This window comes from Triturus cristatus, chromosome 4_1, assembly GCF_964204655.1.
Source record: "Triturus cristatus chromosome 4_1, aTriCri1.1, whole genome shotgun sequence".
Classification (NCBI taxonomy): Eukaryota; Metazoa; Chordata; class Amphibia; order Caudata; family Salamandridae; genus Triturus; species Triturus cristatus.
Window position 1 is genome coordinate 148,505,386 of NC_140585.1, and position 23,994 is coordinate 148,529,379.

At 42.9% G+C, this 23,994-nt stretch overlaps 1 long non-coding RNA gene across 2 annotated transcripts; it reads left to right on the forward strand.

The window, feature by feature from the left end:
* Positions 1-19,392: 19,392 nt before the first annotated feature.
* On the forward strand, positions 19,393-21,225 carry LOC146851649 (uncharacterized). Of its 2 annotated transcripts, none has more exons than XR_014980717.1 (5): positions 19,393-19,538; positions 19,933-20,030; positions 20,145-20,258; positions 20,351-20,422; positions 20,775-21,225. It is a non-coding gene; the product is annotated as an uncharacterized LOC146851649 (long non-coding RNA). The 2 variants fall into 2 exon arrangements; XR_014980718.1 differs by having other exon boundaries at positions 19,402-19,538; positions 19,933-20,042.
* Positions 21,226-23,994: the final 2,769 nt, after the last annotated feature.

The following is a 23,994-nucleotide window of genomic DNA, read 5'->3' on the forward strand; positions in this document are numbered from 1 at the left end:
ACATACACCTTGTGTGAAGTCTCTTTTGTGAAACTCAGTGTATTTACTGCAAATGAGTGCTGTGCCAATGCTTGACACATTGCCTCTGTGCTAAGTCCTACTGCTCAGTGCCAAGATACCCAAGGGTGAGCGTATGTTATAAAGTGAGTGTAATCACCTAACCCTGACACAAGTGGTAGGTGCTGCCTGGCTTGGGAACTGCCTCAGCCAAACAGAATGCACCAGTACCAACCGGAACCAAGTTCAATCCGATGCCGAATGTCATCTATAAAAGCTACATTTTCAATAAAGTGAGACAGCAAGCTGGTGAAACGATGGATGAGTTTGTTGGAAGACTTGATGTGCTTATCAAGCACTGTAAGTTTAGTGAATTCAATGATGAAGAAGCCATACACCTCAGAGTCATCTGTGGCTATCTTTCAGACTCTTTCAGAAGACGCATGTTGAGACAGACAATCGGTTTATAGAAAGTACTAATGGCTGCAGTGGCAGATGTAAGAGCAAATCGAGAAGCTGCTGATATGGAAGCTGGAACAGTGAAAATGAATCAGCATTGGTCATGAAAACAAAGTACAAGCACATGGTAGATGCACGCAAGTCGACATCTCCAAAGGAAAAAAAAAAGTGTTTCCAATGTGGGTTTTCATTTCCCCATAAATGCAAATTTCCAGCCATAGCACAGACTTGCAAAGGTTGTGGGAAAGAACACCGTTTCATAACCGTTTGCAAAGCAAAAGAGAAATGAAATACGTCACAGCAAGAAGACGAAATGGATGCCAGACGGTTCCAGAAGCATTCTCTCCACACCCACAGGAGCAAAAAGCAAAATCAGGTACAAGTAGAAACCAGATAAAGTCGATCGCTCTCAAATTCATCCTGCAAAGGCTCTTCAACATCATTATCAAGCGCCAGTGAAGAAGAAGGATGTGCGATGATGGCATCGACCGTGGAATGACAGGCACATGTAGGTTTGGCTGCCTGAATGAAGAACAAAAGACAAAGGCAAACCACCAAACGGAAAAACTGAATTCATTTAGTCACTGCCCCAAGATTACAATAAAGGTCAACAGTCACCCAATAACCTTTATCATTGACCGTGGTGCATCAATTAACGTCATTGCAATCAAAAAGCTCAATAACCTGTCTCCTGTGCCACACCTCAACCCCTCAAACATGAAGGTATACACATGGGCTGATTCTAAACTGTTGCAGAGTTAAAGGCCATTCACAACGACAATGCAGGATAAAGTAGCATCAATGCAAGCGCCAATTCACGTTCTTCAAGGAACTTCGTCCAGTTCATGCCAAATCAGTTTTGCCGCTGTTACTGACATGAGACTGATCTCTCTATTACAACCTCCACACTCAGTCTGAAATTGTGAGTCAGTTTCTGTTGTTGTTTCATGACCTAGGAAGGCTCAAGACAATGAAAGTTCAACTTTACACCAATGAGGACATTCTCTCCATTGGCCAACGATACTGCAGAGTTGCTTTTTACATATAGGAAGCTGTTGAGAAAGAACTAGAAATGCTATTGAAGCATGACATCATTGAGTGCTCCAACGGTCCTAAACCCTGGGTTTCGCTCATAATAGTGGTAGCAAAAAGAACAGTGTGCATCTGTGTTGATTGGTGGCAGGCCAACAAAGCAATCAAGAGAGAAAGACAACCCGGTCCACATATAGCTGACATGATCATGCAACTGAACTGTGCCAAAATCTTCTCCAGTCTTCACCTGAACAAGGGATACCATCACCTTGTGTTGCAAGAGAACAGTTGGCACATCACTACGTTTTCGACTCATGTATGTTTGTTCAGATCCAAATGGTTGAGTTTTGGAGCGTCATCAGCTGCAGAAATATTTTAGGATGTTATACGTCGAATAATTCAACCTGTCACACATGCTTTTAATTACAGTGATGACATACAGATATTTGGAGCAACGCAGAAGGGGCATGACAAGGCTCTTACACAAGTGTGCCAGTTACTTGCTGATGCCGGTCTCACTATGACCGCAGCAAAGTGTGAGTTTCAAAAGACTAAACTTAAATTCTTTGGGCACATATTCTCTGATGGGGAAATGACTTCTTACCCAGAGAAAGTGCAAGCACTGTCAGCTACCTGCCCCCGACAAGATGTCACCATGCTGCGATCCTTCTTAGGCATGGCCGGTTATTACTCAAGGTAATTTTGTGACTTTGCTACTGTGAGTGACCTATTGAGAAACTTGACAAAATGAAATATTCCTTTCCAGTGGTCATCTGAATGTGATCACAGCTTCAAAATAAGAAAACATGCGATTGAGAATGCAACGGATAATGCAAACAAGATTGACTCAAGTTACATACTGAGATCATAGTAGATGCGATCCATCAGGGATGGGGGCAATCCTTGCTCAACAGAATGGTCATTCAAATACTCAGGGACACCTTGTGGCCTGTGGCAACTGAAGCCTGTCTGACACAGAACAATTGTTCATGTATTTTTATATGGAAAAATGTTCACTATCTTTACAGCCCACCAAGAGCTGTTCACTATTTTTGGAAGCTGAAAGGCCAAGAGGCCCCCTCACATTGAGAGGTGGGGGTTCCAACTGCAAGAGCATGACTATGCAATTGTACACAAGCTGGGTAAAGATCAGAACCCTGCAGATTACTTTTCACGAGTACTGCTGCATCGTCACAGTTCGACGTCCAAACGGCTAAGCGGTACATTAACTTCATTGTGAGGTCCAGCACGCCAGCAGTCCTTTCCATTGAACAGATTATTGCTGCCACTAATGCCGATAAAAACATGCTTATCCTCTGAGACATCATTTCAACTTAATCATGGAAGAAGAGTGCTCTACCGTTTGCTGAAAATATTGAATTTCAAAAATTCAAAAATGTGTAGGATGAACTGCCCGGGACAAGGGAAGGTGTTGTATTGAGAGGCTCGAGAATCGTCATACCTTAGAGCCTAAGAGAACAAGTCACTGAACTAGCACAGGAAGGACATTATGGCATTTAAGCTACATAGGGCCAGATGTAGGAAGCCAAATAGTGAGCGCAAACGCTGAAATTCGCAGAATTTCAGCGTTTGCGATCGCTATTTCGCTGCAAGCAATGTAGGTATGTTTAAACTTACTCACAAAATAAGGAATCACAAAATTGCGATTCCTTATTTTGCGCAAGCATTTAGAGAATCAGAATTTGCGATTTCCTAAATGCTATGCTAGTAGGCATCGCAAATTGCGATTTTGCCTTAAGGAATCGCAAAATACCACCAACTTCAAGTTGGTGGTATTTAGCGATTTCATTTCAAAAAGCACTTTTTGGCTTTTTACAAAGTGCCATGTAGCACACATACATGCCCTTAGGGCATGTATGTGCGCCACAGTTGCACACATGCACATTTCAGGGGTGCAACAGGGTGTCCTTTTGGAACCCTCGCACCCTTGAAATTGCGCCCGCAATTTGCGAGTGCCTCTTGGTGACTCGCAAATTGCGGGCGTAAATCCTATTCATTCCTATGGGCTGGAATTCCTTAATTGCGAATCTCAATTCGCGATTCGCAATTAAGGTATAATAAGGAATCGCAAATATTTTTGCGATTCCTACCTACATTCAATTTTGCGAGTCCTTAATAGCAATTTGGTAAAAATCGCTATTAAGGACTCGCAAAATTGAATTCACCTACAAAAGAGCCCTAAGAAACCAAGTGTGGTTCTCACAACTAGATGAGCGAGGTGAGAGGAGCTAAAAGAGTGCCATCATTGCCACGCCTTTCCCCCAAATTGACGCAGCATCCAATGATAATGTCCGACCTTCCTTCACAAGCTTGTGCAAGAGTTGCAGTTGATTTCTTTGGACTCTTAGGAAACTGACATTATCTCATGGTAGTCATTGATGAGCATTCAGGCTTTCATTTAGTTGAAATGTTATCATCAACAATCCATGACAAGGTCATCGAGCGGCTGGATGACATCTTTGAAGTGTTGGATATCCCCGCCATTCCAGTTTGTAGTTCAGTAGCAAAGAATACAAGGAATTTCTAGTCAGATTAAATGTTAAACATCAGAAGAGTACACCTCTGTGGCCCCAAGCCAATGGTGTTGTGGAACGATTCATGGGTACTCTGAAAAGGGTAATTCAACGAGCATCGATGGAGCGGATCGAGTTAAACCAAGCCCTGTGTCAAACCCTCTGTGCTTATCGTTCAACTCCTCACTCCACAACACTGTCCCAACGTTTCATTCATTGAGTGTGTACAATACACTCTGTTGAAACTTAAAAGCGTTTCATTTGTCATATACTCCTTTACTTTTCACTGAACAGTGGCAGTTCATTAGAGGTTTGTTTTTGAAGACAGACATGAATGGTCGCCTAAAAAGTTACAGCACTTAAAAATTGCCTGCGCTCAATTTTGAAATATGTACCACTGTGTTAGTAAAGTTTTTAGTTGTAGGAGGTGTGGCCATCAATGGAAAGTGTGTGTATTTGAATTTAAATATATCTTGGATGGGAATAGTGGGAAAATGTAGACTGAGTAGAGGTCAGATATTACGGCCAAAAAACTCCCCAAAATACTTCCTCCCCGTCAGGGAATTGAACCCCGGTCTCCGTGTGACAGGCGGGGATACTGACCACTATACTAACGAGGATCCGCTGTTCAGATTCCTGCTGAGCAGCTACTTGTCGTTGTTTCAACCCGCCCTGTCCTGCCTGTGATGGATCTCTCTTATTTCCCAGTTCCTTGGCACCGACACAGAGGGCCACAGGCTCAACAAACACACACACACACTCCCTCACACAATACACACACAAACTCACTCCTCCCTCACACCTCACAACAACCTTCTCACCTCCTAGCAGACGCTCACCGGATGCCAGAGTCACAACAACCAGTTCAGGGCTGCTTCAGATGGGGCCCCGGCCTGGCTCTTCAGCCCAGGGGCCCCTGGCTCTGTCTGATGATGGAGGATTGCAGCGGGGGCTGCACACAGGGAGGGGGAGGGAGACCCTCCCACCCCCCAGCCGGAGGAGGGAGCTGGGTTGTAAAGGAGAAGAGAGGAGGAGGGAAAATCCCAGGTGTGTGAGTGTCTGAGAAAGAGGCGCTTTATATTGTGAAGCAGAGGAAAAAAGTTAAGAGTTTGCAAAATTCCTTCAATCCAGATTTGAACCAGCGCCCTAAGGATGTCAGTCACTCCAGTCCTGCGCTCTACCAACTGAGCTTTAAAACTTAACTGAGAAAGGGCTCCACATCTAGCCGGCTCTGTGTTTCTAATCACCAACTCACTTAATAAAGCTGCAAACCCCACAATGGAGAGTTTCCTTTCAACAGCCACACCATCTCAATACAGCTCAAAAGGGTTGAAAAGAAAAAAGCACATCTTGCAATTCGCATGGTGGATGTGAGAGGAGGAGAGAAAAAGAGGAACTCATGTTTGAGGCTATCTTCTTGCTTCGGCTCATTGCCCTGCTCTTTGATATGATCCACTTCAGGCAGGATATTTAAATCTCCCTCTTCTCACAGGCATGCAGTGTTTACTTTGGGGGTTCATTATGGGCCCCAGGGGAGGGTGGGGAGCTGCACTTGGTGGGTACCCATGGTACCCCCTTACATTAGCATTCACAAGGTAGCAGGTACTGCGCGGTGCCTGTCACGTTGTGCATGCCAATGCACAACATGCATTTTCAGCATTGTGGCGGGTGCTGCTTACAGCACCGCCTGCCGCAATGTTGAATATGCGGGATGCAACCACTAGGGTGGCGGTCGCATCCTAATTGGCAGTGCGGGACTGCCGCACCACTGGCGGCCGGTCCCAGCAACGATAGGGTGGCGGGCGGACTGAAGTCCACCTGCCATCCTAATGGGAGCCTAAGAGTTTTGGGGCTGATTACGATGTAATTTGGACTGCCACCGACAGGCCATCGAAGGCGGACCGACCGACAGAAAGCCGGTCGGAGAGGAGACCGTCGTCTCTGCCGGGATCGGAGATCCCGACAGGGTGGTGGATGGAATCGCAATCCCTGAAAGACAGCAGGGCTGTGGCAGGCACTGCTGTCGGGTTTATGATGTCCCATTCCGACAGCCTTTTCATGGTGGTCCAACAGCCATGGAAAGACTGACGGAAAATTACTTTGGGGGCCCAAGGCAGGGATCCCATCCCTTGTGGGCCACTGCAAAGTGACCCTGGGGTTACATGTAGTGCCCCGCTCACATCCATGCACCGCGTGCTATGTACCACCTGGTGCATGGCAGTGCACAAAGGTCTCCATTTCATGGCGGCTTGTGCTGCGTCCCTTTTCCGTGGCTGCAGCACAAGCTGCCATGAAATTGAGTACTTGGCGACCGCCAGCCCGGTTGTCGCATCCTAATTTGGCAGTCGCATCACCGCCTGCCATAGCGGGAGGTTGTCCGACCGCTGACATCGAAATGAGGCCCCTTGACTGCTGAGATGAGCAGCGGGGAAAAGTACCCCATGGACAAACTCTAAAAACTGAATGATTTGTGGAAGAAAAATAAATAACAGAGGAGGCAGGGACTCAAATGACAGCCATCTCCACTCTCACCAGTGAAACTGGCAAACAATGTTCTGACTCAGGCAGACATGATTGTGAACTGCGCAGGCCAGACTTATTTTTTGTTTATTTTTGTGATTTTATAATGTGTGGATTTGGGACAGGACAACAGAGCGCATCACAATGAAGCCAGAACTTATCAATAACAAATATATGCATGCACATTAAAGGTGGAGTGATCACCGGGTAAGCCTCTTTCAGACAGTGGTACAACACAGGGCCCTGCAGCTACAGCGGTGCAAGGGGCCGGCAAGCTCCAGGGGCCCCCCTCTGCACAGTACTCTGGCCGAGAGATCCTGATTGATTCTGGACACTATGGCTGAAAGCTCCTGGTTGATTCTGAAGGGGGGCCCCTTCACGTATCTTGCAGGGGGACCCCCTCAAGTTTCATTATGCTATTGCTCTCAGAGCACTTCACACTTCTTCATAGCAAACCGTAGCAATGTAAAGCAGGTGGAACAGTACCATGTGAGGCTCCTTGACAGTTCTTGCAAGTTGAGGTTTGCCTGCAATTGGAGGAAGCGAAAGTAGGTAGGAACGGTTTAGGCGAGGTGTGGTTCAAATAGAAGAGCCTAGAGGTATTTTTTAAGGGCGACATGACGTGTTCGGGCAGAGGCTCGGGTGCAGGGTGTTCCAGATTCTTGTGGCGCTTCTACAGAAGGATTGGTTCATGAATCACTCCTACTTGATGGTGGTAAAAAAAAATACCTCACCTAAAATTAAAAGTAAATGCAAGTTAAACTAATCAATGAGAGAGACAGAAATATCAGAAATTAACTATCGTGACACACAAGTATTGTGATGCACAAATATGGTTGACCAGAATCGAATTTTTTGAGGTAAGCAATATCGCTGTAAATAAAATTGAAATTGTAATATCATTTTCACTACTATAGTGGTTAAAAAATCCATTTGTTATTATTTTTATGTGTTTTAGTTGATATATTAACTTTATGTGTTAATATTGTTTATATAAATGTTAATAATTGCTTTTAAAACATATCTTGTAATTTTATGTGAACTATATGTTTTTAACAGTAATTTATAGCATTGTAGTGGGTTACTGGGTTTGTAGGGGATAGGGTGGGAATTTAATTAGGCAATAATAAATTAAGAATCATTTCATTGTATGATTAATATGTACAATGTAATTTTTGTAATACTTATTTATTTTTATTATATGTTATTGGTGGGCAGTTAGGATTGTAGGGCTATAGGGTGGGAATGAATTAATTAATAATCAATTAACAATAACTATTAATTGTTAATTCGTTATTTAATTGATTTTCAATCATGAAATTTATGGAATACTTCTTTATTTTACTGATACTTTAGCTGGGGGCTGCTAGGTTTGTAAAGGTGTAGGGTAGGAAGGTAATTAATTAATAATTATAATTTATTATTATATTTATTATAGTTAATTCTTTTATTGATTTTTAAGAATCTAAAATATGGACAACTGATTTATTTTATTTATATTTTAATTGCGAGCTGCTATGCAGGGATGTAAATTAAGTAATATTATTTGTAAATTAATTATTGAATTGAAATTTAAGTAATAATTAATTGAAAATGAGTTATTAATTGTTAAATAATGTTTAAATGTATTTGACATTTGTAAGTTATGGAACAGTTTTTTTTGTGATATTTTATGTGCAAGCAGCTGGGTTTGTAGGGGTACAGGGTAGGAAGTACTTACTCAATAATTGAATAACAATTATTTATTAATTGATCATTAATTTTTTATTGAATGGTAATTATGCAAATTGATAGTTTTTTAAAGTTTTTTAATACATACATATATATGTTATTATGTTTTTTTTTTTATTAAGGGCCTCATATAACCCCTTCAGCGCGGCGCGGATTTCCGCGCCACGCTGAAGGTTCTGTGCGCGGGCGGGGCCATGACGGAGCGGTTCCGTCATGAGCACAGCGCAACCGACGTGCATGACGGAACCGCTCCGTCATGCGCGTCGAAGGGGTTAAGGAAAGTGTTCCATCGCTGTCGTAAAACAGAGATGCAACACTTTTTACTGCGCCCTACTTGCGACACCATGGCCGTATTTACTGTACGACACTCCATGTCGCAAGGAATGACAGATGCATCAGGAATCCAGACATATCTGTTGGCTCAAAACTCATGCATTGCTGGAGTTGTGTCATAAACATGAGGCAACTCCAGCAATGCATGCGGGAGGCCTATACACATTGCACTGCGTCAGGCTTACGCCTGCTATGAGGGAGGCATAAGGTTTTGATGCAGTGGCGTCTTAGAAGTAGCGCAGTGAAATCTGATAGATTTTACTGTGCTACTACTATGAGGCTTTCTTGTGGGGGAACGCCCACCCTGCATACATTATACCTGCCGCAGGTATGATGTGGCGTAGGGGTTTACAAAGTGACACATCTACCTAGATGCATCACTTTGTAAATATGGCGCAACGTGGCACATTGTTTACACCACCTCTACATCACGAAAAGTAACGCAACAGAGGCACAAAAGTGTCGCAAGGGGCTCATAAATCAGCCCCCAAGTGTTTAATATTTTTTCTAAATGCATGGGGTTACTCAATATGTAATCTGTTTGAAGTGAAATATTATCCCTATTTTTGCTTAGATGGCAGTAGGGATAGTAAATTGTAACCCTCTGAAATCCAAAGCTTTTCCTACTGTTGCACAGACTGGAGTGGAAATAGTAAATTTAAGCCCTCCGAAGTCCAACACTTTCCCTGCCTTTGCATATACTGTAGTGGGAATAGTAGATTGGAACCCTCCAAAATCTAACATTTTCCACACTGTTGCACTGTTTGAAGTGGGAATAGTAAATATTATCCTTCTGAAATACAGTGCTTTCCCTACTTTTGCATTGACTGGAGTAGGAATAGGAAATCTAACTCCTCCGAAGCCCAATGCTTTCCCTACTGTTGTATAAACTAGAGTGGGAATAGTATATTTAATATTCCTATACTCCAATGGTTCTCATGATATTGCTTAAATAGACTTTATAGCATTAATTGTTTTATTTTTTATATTTTATATTATTCGTTCTTATTTAAAAAAGGTTTTTAATGTTTATAGTGTTTTTTGTAAATGTGTTTATTGGGATTTTTCATAGTTTTAATATTTTACTCATTGTCTACATTAATTAATTTACTTTTCTTATTTTTCTTATTGTTTATATATTTATGTTTTAATTGTGTATGTATATATATATGTGTGTGTGTGTGTATATATATTTATACATACACACACACATATAGTGACATAATTACTAAACATATTTATTTTACATTGTATTATATTAGTATTTTAATTTCATTATCACAGTTATAAATATATATTTACATGTTAATAAATGTAAAATATTATTTTCATATATATATATATATATATATTTACATGTACATATATATATATATATATTGTTTTTCAATGGCCCTTGCGCTTGAGAGTGCACTCGATTCTGTTCGGCCCATCAGGGATTGTGTAACCTCGTTGCAGCTCGCCATCCTGTCATCCATAATTAATAGGTAATATAATGCACTCACCTGTGGAACTACAGTGTCCATCATGCTATTTGGTGTTGATGGTAGCCACGCCCACTAAAGGCGGTTCAGTTTAACTAATAAAATTGGAACACTGGTGATGTTTTTCTAATGCCTCTGTACATCAGCTCATGACTAAGAGGCGGGATGCCTCGAAACGCGTCGAGCATGAATTAATTATGGATGACAGGATGGCGAGCTGCAACGAGGTTACACAATCCCTGATGGGCCGAACAGAATCGAGTGCACTCTCAAGCGCAAGGGCCATTGAAAAACAATAAGATGCGCGGCTGCCCGAGCCGCGGAATGAGATGTGCACCATTCCTGGTGTTTCAGGAAGGCCGTGGAGGACAATGATCCAATCCTAGATGCATGCTGTTCGTATTGCAAAAAGAAGCCCGCCCTCCGTGTCATTCTTCCCTACAAAAGGATTTTAATGAAAGCTTCAAGGACTGTACAGGGGCATGGAGCCTACTAAGGTAATATAATGCACTCACCTGTGGAACTACAGTGTCCATCATGCTATTTGGTGTTGATGGTAGCCACGCCCACTAAAGGCGGTTCAGTTTAACTAATAAAGTTGGAACACTGGTGATGTTTTTCTAATGCTTCTGTACATCAGCTCATGACTAAGAGGCGGGATGCCTCGAAACGCGTCGAGCATGAATTAATTATGGATGACAGGATGGCGAGCCGCAACGAGGTTACACAATCCCTGATGGGCCGAACAGAATCGAGTGCACTCTCAAGCGCAAGGGCCATTGAAAAACAATATATATATATATATTCATAGTGATACATTTGAAACATAAGAAAATTATATAATCTAAAAAAAATAATTATGTTACAGAATGTATCTGGATTAAAAAAATATTACATTATATTTATATATGTGTGTGTGTGTGTTTACATAAGTAAATATTTATATTCATATATGGTATTACGTATAAGTGGGATATATTTAATTTACATTACATTAAATTTATATATTACAATATTTAACCTTTACTACTTTAAACTCTATTTATATATGAAAAAACACATTAGTCCCAACCTGTGACAGAAAGCACTGTGAATATGTACAGCATTACACACAGTATGAGATAGGCAGCCACAAAGTGCACAGAAAGATTTAGGTTCAAGATACAAAAGGGGTTCCAAAATACAGAGCTGAGTAATATGCAGACTGTACTAATAACTGTCCTTTAAAAGCACACGCTCCACATCTTATCTGGTCACCATACAATACCTCTTCCTGGGCGCAGAGTAATGTGACACAGTAATTTGTGTTACATTTCCTTACTCAAGATTTATGAGACCACTCAAAGCCACTCAGGGTGGATTTGTGTGGCTTCATAAATCGGATTGAGAGCCCTGCGTCATGCATGTACCACCTTCTTGGTCCAAAAGTGACACCGGGCTCTCATAAATAAGCCTCTAAGCACGGGTGTAGCTTCAAGGGGGGTGTTTGGGTGGTACACCACCCTAATTAATGAATTGCTGATAAATAGTTGGGTGCGTGTGCTTCCAGTCGGGTATAGTGAGGTGTCTGTCGGATTTCACTTGGAATTTTTGCATGCCCACAATGACAAAAACACACACACTCTCTCTCTCATCTCTGTTTTGAAAGTCCTAAAAAAGTTGAGGGCCTTATTTATGAAGGCTTGCGACACTTTTATGCTGCTGTTGCATCACTTTTTGTGACACAGCAGCAGCGTAAATAATGCGCCACGTTGCACCATATTTACAAAGTGATATATCTAAGCAGATGCGTCACTTTGTAAATGGCTGCGTCAGGTATAATGTATGCAGGGTGGGCATTTCCACGTATAAAAGCCTCGTAGAAGTGGCGCAGTGAAATCAATCAGATTTCACTGCGCCACTTCTAGGACGCTACTGCGTCACAACCTTATGCCTGCCTTACAGCCGGCATATGGGTGAGGCATTGGAAAGCGAATAGGCCTCCCCCATGCATTTCTCGAGTTGCGTCCTGCTTACGACACAACTCCCGCAATGCGTTGGTTTTGCGCCGACAGATCCGTCAGGATTGCTGACGTATCTGTCATTCCTTGTGACATGGTGCGCCGTACAATAAATAAATGTTACATCGGTGGTTTAGCACAGCGATGCAATACTTTTCATAAATAAGGCCATAAGTATCTTACACAATATTCTGTTTTCTCTCACTTAGTACCCCTACCAATCCGCATTCCTCTCCCTTTCCGCTGCTCCTTATGCCGTATAATGTATGTTAACATTATATGCAAGTGTGATTGTCGGAAAATCAGAAACTTACCCCCCTACCCCCAACCCACTCACCCCAATCTTAATGACCAAGCTACGCCCCTGTCCCTATGAGTGCAGTTTTGCTGTCGATTAGGCTTTGTATGAGTGACAACTTTTTTATGTCTCAATCTATATTAGGCTTTGTATGAGCGACAACTTTTTTATGTCTCAATCTATAATTAAACCTCTTCTGCCCTCTTGTGGCTATGAAGAAAGTTGCAGTACCTCGAAAAGATCTCCTCGAGGTCAGGAGTCACCGCTATGCTTCTATCTCATAGCAACAAGAATGAAACGCTCCAAAAAGATACTTCAATCAATTTAACAAAACAGTATTTGTTCAGGTTGCGTTTTATAACTTCAATGGAAAAATCTGAAATGTCAGAAAAAACAAAAAAATTTATGACCAAAGAAAAATAATAATCGTTTCAGTAACGAGGACAAGTTTGCATTTTATGATTACATTATCTTGCACAATATAACATGAAACATCATCAAATTACTGTTCAATAGTAAGATATTGTGTCTGCCAGTCTTACTATAGTAGGCAGACGTTGACCTTATTATTGCAAAGTCATGAGTTCATGCTTCACAAAAACATGTGTTTTTCAAGTCTCGCCCATCAGGGTGAAGGCGAAAATTCATTGTGGACCATAGCAGAAACGACCAGTGGGCTTAGAACCCGCCCGATGATTGGCTTTATGATCATTCTCGATGTCTTCCTTCTCACTTCAATGGTTTTGCCTTCCTCTTTTTGTAATTGTCGTTTTTCAAGAGCATCGGCTCTGCACCATCCTTTTGATTGGTTGACTTCTATTCTTCCACTGCTGACGTTGAGGGATGATAGAGCGTCATGTGATTCTGAAATTTGTACGGGTGCATCATATTCACCGTTAGTCAGCACCCGCATATTAATCGATGTATGTTTAGAAGTGTCATAGAAATGTATTGCTGTAATTGTTTAACATAGAGGTGATTAAAACGTAATAATGCCTTTGTGAAAAATCAGTGTTGCAGGTTATTGTGAATGTATTTAGTAAAATGCACAATGATTAGCTTTCGTACAATGCAATGTAGTAGGTTAACGTGCGCCATGTTAAAGTTATACGTGTAGATTTCTTAATTACGCACATGAGGATAATGAATTAATGCCTAGAATGTGATTGTAGAGGCCTGATCGCATATACGTTAGAAGAGAAGGCCTGTTCATTTTCTTATGTTAGCTAATGTTGTAGGCCGAAAATGATTCCCTTGGTACAGGCTTTGGGTTGCAGAGAAATGTAAAATCTTAAAGATGTGAAATAGTTTCTCGCGTTCCCATGTTTCTGTTGCAGGTGCGAGGACATTTAGCTCATTAGAGAGACTAGGTCTTTGTTTTAGGAGTTAGGATGCTGTGAGAAGCCAACAGGGGAGTGCATTGGAATGTGGAGATGATACTTCCAGCGGAGAAGGTGCCTGGGACCCAAGGTCAAGCTAACCGTCGTACCGAGAGAAGTCCTGGCTGAAGAGGTGTGTCGAGGGGCGTGTTCTGTGATTTGGGGATTTTGTATTAGGGACAGTGTCCCGTGGGTTGAGCAGATGAGGTTTAGACGGGAAGCTAGAAGGAGTATCTTAGATCGAGCTCTGACTAAGTGGATGTATTTCTTAGGAAGTCTTCACTTCTGACACCTTTTCTTATTCTCTTGTCTGGGATGGGAATGCTAAGTAGGGATGTAACCTTAGAGACAGTGTAGGGATAGAAATGTCTTTCCTTAGACTAATGATTCCTAAAATAGATATTAGCATAACTATCATTTTCTTGATGCTTTTAGAATCAGTGATTCTTTTTGTCTGAAGTCGAATGAGATTTTTTCGTAGGCTTGCCTTTGTTTTAGTGCCCATTTACCTTCTACACCCAGGGCCGGACTGGGATTCAAAACCGGCCCTGGCAAAGTGCTTGGCCGTCCCCCTCCCCCCGCGGGGGGGTTGGGGGTGCCGCCGAGCTCTTTGCCAGGGCCGGTTTTCAGCCTATTTTTTACAGGGCCGATTTTGCAACAATGGTGCAAAAACGGCCTTGTAACAAAAACGGCCCCCAGAGGCCCAAAACCGGCCCCCACCCGTGCGGCGCACCGGGGGATTGCCCGGTGCCCGCTACGGCCAGTCCAGCCCTGTCTACACCTTGTTCTGAGGTGTTTGTATGTTCAGTTGTTTTTGGTTGTAATGAAATCTTACAAATTTTAGATTCGGAGTCATTGGTCCTTTACCAAATGAAATCTAATTGTGGCAGATATATTTTGATAATTGTGTTCATCCCCTCCACAGTAATTGGCAGATAAAAAGATCCTGGCGACCTGAGAGGATTCTTGGAGATAATCAGGTAGGCAAGAATCCGGCCCTATCAGGGAACTGCTTTTTTCATCGCGCAATAACCACTCCACGCTGTTAGTTAGCGTAAAAGGCCATTTATTAGGACAGGGTTGACAACCAAGTAAAAACACAACATCAATAACCAATAACAATCCCCAACCTCATGTCTTTCATCCATCCATCCACTCTCACACTCCAGTTACTCACTCCCAATTCACCCAGCGACCTCTTCACATATACCATTCGCTTCCTCACTTCTCTTTCAACCTCCTCCAGCATCTCCAGCCATCGCACTCCTTCATGCCGCACCCCCACCTTGCACCTGTATCCCCCTCCCCGGAAGGGTGAGTATGCCCGTCATGGACTCCCCCCCCCCCTCCCAAGTACTGCTAACACACTACTTCAACCCACCCTAAACTGGCACGCTTATTCAAACCCAATACCCTTTCCCACTCCTAAAAACAAGCAGGGTGGGGGGGTGGTCAAAAATGTTCCCTAACCCTTACCTGACGGCGCTGGGGACAGGAAGAGGAAGAACTTCCTCTCCTGCCCCCCTTTAAGATCTTGAACCAAACCCCACCCCCAAGCCCACCAAGGGAAGAGGTGTGGCGCAGCGGCCAGGGTGACTGATGCCAGACACGGGGATCACGGTTCGATCCCCGGCACCGGTGGCAAGTCAGCCTAGCACCATGTGACTCTGGGCAATAGCTTGCTTAATCTTCCCGACGGCCCCCTGCGCCGGGATGCCTACGGGTAGCTTTGCGCTTCACAAATACTGGATTAACATTAACACCCCTAAACTACCTAACACCCTGTCCTATGTCTCGCGCGAACACCCCAGGGGAAGACTGGTCTGTCGACCTCACTTCCCCTGGGGGCTGCATTTTCATTAAGCTCCTCTAGAAAGTGCATGGACCGAATAGCACCCAAGTTTCTGCACACCCCGTTGCTTCCCCTTCCCCTCACCCCCTGATCCCCACCTGCTCCTCTATTGATTCACCAGCCCTCGCGATCATTTGAATATATATATATATATTTTTTTTTTTATTTGGAATGCCTGAAGTGCAATTTTTTCTGGAATGCTCTGCAATTGGGAAAGTGGTTTTGCGCAAATAAAATATATTTTTTTTAATTTATAGATCTAAGTGGCGTCTGATTGGTAAATAATATAAAACCAAAATGCGTGCATCATTCTATAGAATGACTTAGCCAGCAGCAGTAGTTGTGTCATCGTGCCTTTTTTTTTCTTTTTTGCCAATGCTGCAAAGTCTCAGCAGAAAGCACAGGCAAAGCCAATAGGTAACAAGGTGTGAGCTATTAGTTTTACCTAGGCTTGTTGTTACAGTATCAAATGTTCAGTGTGTTTTATATTTCTTTACCAGTAGGTACCTTTGTTTTAGTAGTTTAAGCTCTTGTTTTGCTGCGATGTAGCTTACGCTATTGTATTTTACTTTTGATGAGACTCACAGTGAAATAATCTCTACATTTAGAGAAGAATTATATTTAACAAGTTATTCCCATTGTAATAAATGAGCAAAATAACTAACTGTATTTCACTCAAGACTTTATTACGAACAATGCAGCAACATATGGTCTACAATAATTAAATTAAATTACATATAGGATAATGTATCCCAAACTGTACATTACAAGGATATTGCAAGTCACCAAAAGCTGCCAGCTGTGCGTTTATAAGATTTAAAGAATCAGAGGTGACTTGTACTATTGTTTTAGGTGTGCTCTAGCCAGGGTCATAGAAATCACAAAGAAACTAATAACAAATGCACACAAATATACATGAATAGAGCATCATAAGGTTACCCCTCTTTGTTCACTGGTCTGCTACTCTGTCATTCACACGTTGTTTCGGCCCACCACAGCAAACAGGGTGCGATAATTGGTCAGCCAACGTCAGCCCTTGGCTCTCCTGTGAGTGATGTAATTTTGGCTAATGATTTTCTGCCTAAGAAAACAGAACTGCTTCTGGACCAATTCATTAAATAATATATATATATTTTACATTCTTTATCCTATTTTATTTATTTGTCGGCCATCCCGGTGTTTTTAAACTATGGGCCTGATTTAGATCTTAGTGGACGGGTTACTCTGTCACAGCAATGACGTATATCCTACCCACCGAAATATATATCCCATGGGATATAATGAGATTTATTTCGGGATATCCGTCACCGCTGTGATAGAGTAACCCGTCCGCTAAGTTGGCCTCAAGTCTTGACCTGCTGAGAGCCTGCTACTTTAAGAGCCTCCTGCAAATATCAGCTGCTGGGCAGGGATCACCAGCACAGGGCTCTTCTGCAGCTCATCCTTCTCATGTCTGCTTTCCACCAGCTGCACTGTGAGCCCAGAGGCAAAGGCCAAACTCGAGCTCAGGTGACAGCAGCACCCTAGGACCCGTGCCCACCAGTAGCGGTCCGTGGAGAGAGTTCCGTGGGGCGGTGAGGCGGGGCGGGGGAGGGGCAAGGTGGGGAAATGTAAACACCGGAATATGGATGAACGGAGGTATGTACACATTTAAATAAATAAAACGAATTCCTTTGGGCGTGCTGCATCGCAACGAAATTCGTTTAATTTATTTAACTGTGTACTTACCTCCGGTCATCCATATTCCGGTGTTTACATTTCCCCACCCTGCCCCTCCCCCGCCCCATCTCACCTCACCGCCCCACAGAACTCCCTCCACGGACCGCTACTGGTGCCCACACACCTTGCACTTGCAGCTACTTATATTTACAGTATTTCAAAGCAAGAAGGATGCCGGAGAACTGTCCCTGAGCATTGGCACTCATTAGAAAATCTAGACCTTCTCAAGGTATCCATGTTGAGGGCTCGGGGTAGGCAATGTTCATTTTCTGTGCTAGGACATTCATGGTCCGTTGTTCCTTCAGTGCCTATAAGTTATATACAGGGTTGGACAGGCCTAGAGGGCACCCAGGCAGTGCCCGATGGGCGGGTCTGACAGATCAGTGCGTGGGCTGGTGTTTTAGCAGTTTTGGGTCGGTATTATGGCCAGGTGGGCTGGTTTTTACAGTTGATTTCCCTGATATTACCACTTTTAACTATATGTTTTGCTGATGTGGGCCACTCTTATTTAGGTGCCCGGGCCTATTTTTTATCCCAGTTTGACCCTTGTTATATACAGGTTCTGCGTCACTTCACATTTTTACTATTGCTAAATGCCAAGAGTTTCCCCATTTGTAAGGGTTCTCGTGAGTCGCAGTATACATCTTGGAAGCATGAGAGGCCGAGTGGGCCATGTAGAGTATGGACTCAGGATGGGGAGGTTACAGTCACGTTTATGCAGCAGCCACTTAACTCACTCAGCACATTTCTGGATTCTGTGCAATTACAGAGATACCACCAGCTCTCATTGTACCTTCTCATTGTCCCCTAATAGCGAGGCTCTGTTTGAGAAAAATGATCAAGCGATAAAGAATAGGAATCAGAATAAGTTAGTATTTGTGAGTAAGTTTTCAAATGTGAGCAATAGAATAAAAAATTCTGTAAATAAAAACTGGCATATTCTCAACTACGAGGAGGAATACAAGTTAGAGAAACCTCTGTTTGCGTTTAAACGAAATAGAAATCTTAGGAATGAACTCGTACACACTTATCGTGAAGAGTATAGAGAGTCTCAGAAAACGATTGTTGGCACTAGAGCTATAGGAAACGTGAAGTGTGGTACATGCAATGTCTGTGCTCTTTGTATACAATCTCGAAGCATGGAATTGAATGGTAGACATCTGAGTTCCAGAACCCTTAATAACTGCAAGAGCAAGAGTGTCGTCTACCTGATATGCTGCCCATGTGGACTTGGCTACGTGGGTGAGACGAGCAGAGAATTACGGGTTCAAATTCAGGAACACAAATCGGCCATAAAAATGAGAAAAGAGAATGCACCACTAGTGTCCCATTTTATTGAAATGGGACATGGTGAGAATGAGTTGAGGTGGTTTGTACTGGAAAAAGTAACCATTGGGAGACGGAGTGGCAATCTCGAAACAAAAAGAAAATCTCGAGAACAATGGTATATTTCTCACCTGAACACCAGGAACAATGGTTTGAATTCTAAGGAAGAATGGGTCATTTTAAATGTCTATATGCCATTTGCTACTGATAATATACCTTTCCTTCTTCCCCTCCTTTTCCACCCCTTCTTTTTAGGGGCACAAGGGAGGGGGATCTCAGTATAGATTATTACCTCCAATTTTTGTGGACGGGGATTGAAAAACCCTCCCATTAATTAGTATGAAAGTAAATAAAATTATGCTGTCCTCTGGGCTTGAGGGAATTCAAAATACGCTATTTCTAGTTTGATAAGTTGTATAATAGCATCTTTCTATATAACAGGAGACGTCTTGTATTCAATTCACCATTCCAAAATGGCGCCTCCGCTAGGGACCTTTTGACACGTGATATTCTTACATTAGCGAATTTTAGGGAACAAAGTAGATAAATAGAAGTTGCTGTCTAGTATTGGTGTAACTCATAGTATGTTATACTCTTTAGGTTAACAAGTTGTAGATCAGAGTATTTCTCAAAGAAAACAGGATGCGCCTTGTATTAAATTCATCGTTCTGAGATGGCGCCACCTTTAGGGATTGGAAGACACGTGACCGGACAACCTCAGCTGTTTTGGATTCAGCCCGTAGTGCAATTAGGAGAATGGCGGGTTTTTCTAGCTTAAATAGCAGTTGGTTAGGGTGATTCAAGGTAACGCGTACGAAGGCAGACTACCCCGTTTTGGAACCCCACTGTAGGATCTGATATACTGGCCGGACATGTAAGTATTAGGGGCGGCATTTGGGGGTCTAGATCGTTTGTTTGGTCTCCGTGAGGAAGTATTTATAAAGTTTACGTAGGGGAGTGCAGGCACTGATTAGGGTGTAGTCTGTGTCTAGGCACGGTTCCAGTGTTATGTTACCTGTTGCTATAGGTGAATTACTGTAGGGGGGCTTGGAACTGATGAGAATATATTCAAAAAGATCATCATTTTGTGATTGATATAGAAAAAAAAAATATATATATATATATACACATATATTGGGGTCCCCGTATAGCTAATAAATAAATGCTGTCGGACCAATATAGGATTACTTTGAGTTATATATGTATAGTGTAGCGGATTATGCACCATTAATTTTTATACTTATTTTGTAATTCTTACTCATTTATAGATATGCCTGTATTTGAAGGAAGTGAGTGGAGTGAGAATAAGCATTCCCTCCTGCTGATAAAACCCAAATAGGGTTACCAGCCTGAAACTCTCTATGAAGTAGGTAACTATGTAGGTACCTCAAAATATGTGACATTTGTAATGGAAGTTCTATGTTTATCTGTAAGGCCCATTAGTTTGATATATTGTTCAATTATTTTTTTCCCGCTATAGATTGGGATGTTCACATTCTTTTTGGTATATCTTGGGTCGATAGTAGAGTGACCTACCAATAAGTGACCTGCTGACTTGAAATCAAAAGTGCTACGGTTTCCTGTCCGGACCAAGGTAGACATTTATACAAATAGTTTTTTTCTATAAAGTAGATAATAAATAGGTCCTATGTTTATTAGTTCTAATTCCCTGTATATTTTATACAGTTGTGTCCGCAGGGGAACGCGACAAAATTTGTTGGGAACTGTTTCTGATCAGGGCAGTGTCCACATCTGGAGGTATGTCTTGCCCCTGGTGTTTAATGCAAAATAGTGTATATTTGATGATAAGTTGAATAATCGAGGGCTTACATCGTTGACAGCTCTATGTGAAGCTAGGTTTAGCCCACATCGCCTAATTTAGGATGGATTGAGTGTTTGGTTTGTTTTTTAATATATACGTGGCTAATATGTGGTCACTCTTGAGGAATGAATGTAGCACGGGTGTTATCCGTGATAATATTTACATTAGGGTGATATGGGTTTAGACCTATGTTTGAAATGAGAGTTTGGTATGATGAAGGCAATACTTACAGAGGATGCCGATTGAGAGCTTTCTAATCAATTCAAAAATGGTTTCTTTTTTCTCTAGATTTAGAAACAATTTTAATACGAGTGTGGAAGATATTTTTTCTTTCCTGAAGAAGGTGGGGGGTCATAAAAATCTTCGGACCCACCGAAACGCGTCGATGCTTTGATTGTTTGATCTCATCACAGATGAGCGACAAGTGCAACACTGTATGGATATCAAATTTTTCCAAAACATGTTCTGATCCAACAGTGTGCATTTTTACTTACTGATTTATCCTGTGTCTGATTACTGTGATGTTTTCTTGATTGGAAATTATTTTTTCCTGCTGTTTTTCTCACTCGCTGCTGTGTGTTTTTAGCTGTTTTTTATCCGTTTTTTACTCATGATTGTTGTTTGGAATATAATGAAATATTGATGCATGTAATTTTGCTATAAAATACTGGATTCCATGTTATTATGACCAATTGCTTGTGCATATATACCATTTTAATAAATTTTATATTGAAATACATTTTTTGATTTGATTATTAAGCTCATTTATTTTGCACCTCTGAGTTTGGTTGGATGATTTTGCTATTGTTTAAGAGTGTATGTGAATATTTGTGGGTTGATTTGATCAGTTCTCCAAGGGGTTTGTTTTTTCGATTCTGCCAGGATTTGATGCTGCGTTATCCTCTGAGTAAAGTGAAGGCAACACCCCTCTACTCTGGATGCCTCTATTTTCATCTGTACCCCGCAGTGCCATACATCTATTATTTGCCTGCGCTGTCTCCATAGAGGCTCACTGTGTTCTCCTGGGCACCCCTGCAGCGCCATTCCCTCTGAGGCTCTCTATCCCATTCATTCATTCTTCATAGGTGTGAGAGCTCCTGCTGTGATCCACGGGATTGCTAAGCCTTGCAGGCGTGTATCAACAACACCAGCTGCCCAGTAAGAAGCGAGTGCTCTGCTTGAGCAGCTCTGGTGTTTGCTTTGTCTGCCTGTGTTTGTGGATCAGCAGGAGTCAGACGTCTGAGTGATTGATTGGTTGGACACACTGTTTACTCTGTGCTCTTTAAATGCTGGTCAGAATAATTAGGGTTTACAGGCACACCATCCGCGAGGCTTAGAGGAAATGAAAACACAACCAAAGAGGGAAAGTTGGCCACTTCAAAGAAAAAATTTAATAAATTAAATTATAGGCACAAAAGCACTGAGCTGTCAGAGTAAAGATCTGTCGTGGGGGCTGTGAAGGAGCACAATAAGAAGCCGGCAAGGGCTTCACCACACCGAGCAGAGGTAACGCGGGCACTGGTATACTAACATAGGGCCAGATTATGATGACGGTCGGAAAGCCTCCAACCGACATTCAGATTCCCCTAGACCGTGTCGGAACCCATCCTTCCGACTGACTGATTACCATGCTCGCGGTCATAAGGGGTACCATTCGGTCATTCCGAATCGGTTCTGACCGGCATTCGGAGAATCCGAGTTTGTCGGAGCAGATTCATACAGCTCAATGGACAGTTTTTCTGACCAACCCATTACGATGTTGGATTCCAACAGCCTCTCCAACTTGGTCTGTCCGACACAAAAAGGATGTCGGAAACTGACTTTGGGGGCCCCAAGTAGGCCCCTCTTCATCCTGAGACCTCCGGTTTGGGGTCAAGGTGGTACCCAAGGGACCCCCCTGTAAAACCATGCACCGTGGCAGGCACCATGGGGTGCCCGTGACAGGGTGCAAGGTTTTCCGCAGACACCCATTTTCCCTATAGGAGCCTGCGTTGTCGGTTGGAACACAGGCTCCCATTAAAGTCAATGGGAGTCCTTCCGATTGGTGTTCGGAAGCATCCTTATCGGTCAGGCAGTACCGCCGACCGCGAGTCTGTTGGAACCGAATCCGACAAGGAGTCGGGTGGTTTAGTTTCCGACCGACATCGTAATGAGACGCATAGTGTCTGCACTGTGCCACTCTAGACATGGTCCGCAAAAACACCAACGCGGCATCTGCACAGCACTGCTACGGATTCATACGTTGAAGATATATGCATGAAAGCTTCACAGTACTGCTCAGGACATTACTGCTAAGGAGACTGCCCTACGGATACCTAGACTGCATCTGCTCAGGAACTTAATCTGAATGTGTTGTGCGGCTGATGAAGCACGCCTTGTGCTTTACACATGCACATTGATGCTAAGGAAACTGCCCCTATGACACATAGACTGCATCTTCACAGTACTGCTCAGAACATTAATCTGCACACAGTACTGCTCAGAACATTAATCTGCACCAACCAGCATTGGGGCTTGTGCTGTGCTGCTGAGGAAGCACGCCTTGAGCTTTGTACATGTACATCACTGCTAAGGATACTGCCCTGAGGATACTCACACTGCATCTTCACAGTAGTGCTCAGCCCATCAAAGTAATATGAAGACACAACTCCTTGAAACAGCTGTTCTGGGCACTAACTTCGAAGGAAGCCCATGCAAAGGGAAAATGGACAGCGATCAAACTTGCTAAACCCCAACTGAGAAACTATGAGAGCACTCCTTTCAACCCCGAACTGAGAAACTATGAGAGCACTCCTTTAAACCCCGGACTGAGGAACTATGAGATCACTCCTTTAAACCCCGGACTGAGGAACTATGAGAGCTCTCCTTTCAACCTCGGACTGAGAAACTATGAGAGCACTCCTTTCAACCCCGGACTGAGAAACTATGAGAGCACTCCTTTCAACCTCGGACTGAGAAACTATGAGAGCACTCCTTTCAACCCCGAACTGAGAAACTGAGAGCACTCCTTTCAAGCCCTTGCAGCTGGAGTAGAGGTCAAGAGGTGAGTGCCTTCACCCAGCCTGATGATCACACTGGTGGCTCCACTCTGCACCTGGAGACTAGAGCCACACTACTTTCCAGTGGACAGTGCCGCCCTTGCTTACTCTGTGCCTCGCAACCTGCTATTGGAAAGGTGTGTGTGCCAGGCGCCACTTTGGCCTCTAGTTCAAGTCTATTTTAAACGTCTCTTGGACTTAGAGTGGCCAACTGCCATGGGTGCAAATTCAGGACGGTGAGTGTAAAAATTCAGGACAAAGGGTCAAAATTCGGGACAAAAATTCTGGACTGAAGTTCAAGATTCAGGACAAAACTTTGGGACAAAAGGTACATCAGTGCCATTGTGAGATGTAAAGCGGCACGCATAGGATGTAGCTAATTGGGACCTGCAGGGCTGGACTAGAGTGCATTCCTCCGAGTGACCAGCCTTATGTGTCAGATCGCTTCAAGCATTCCATTTCTGTTCAGC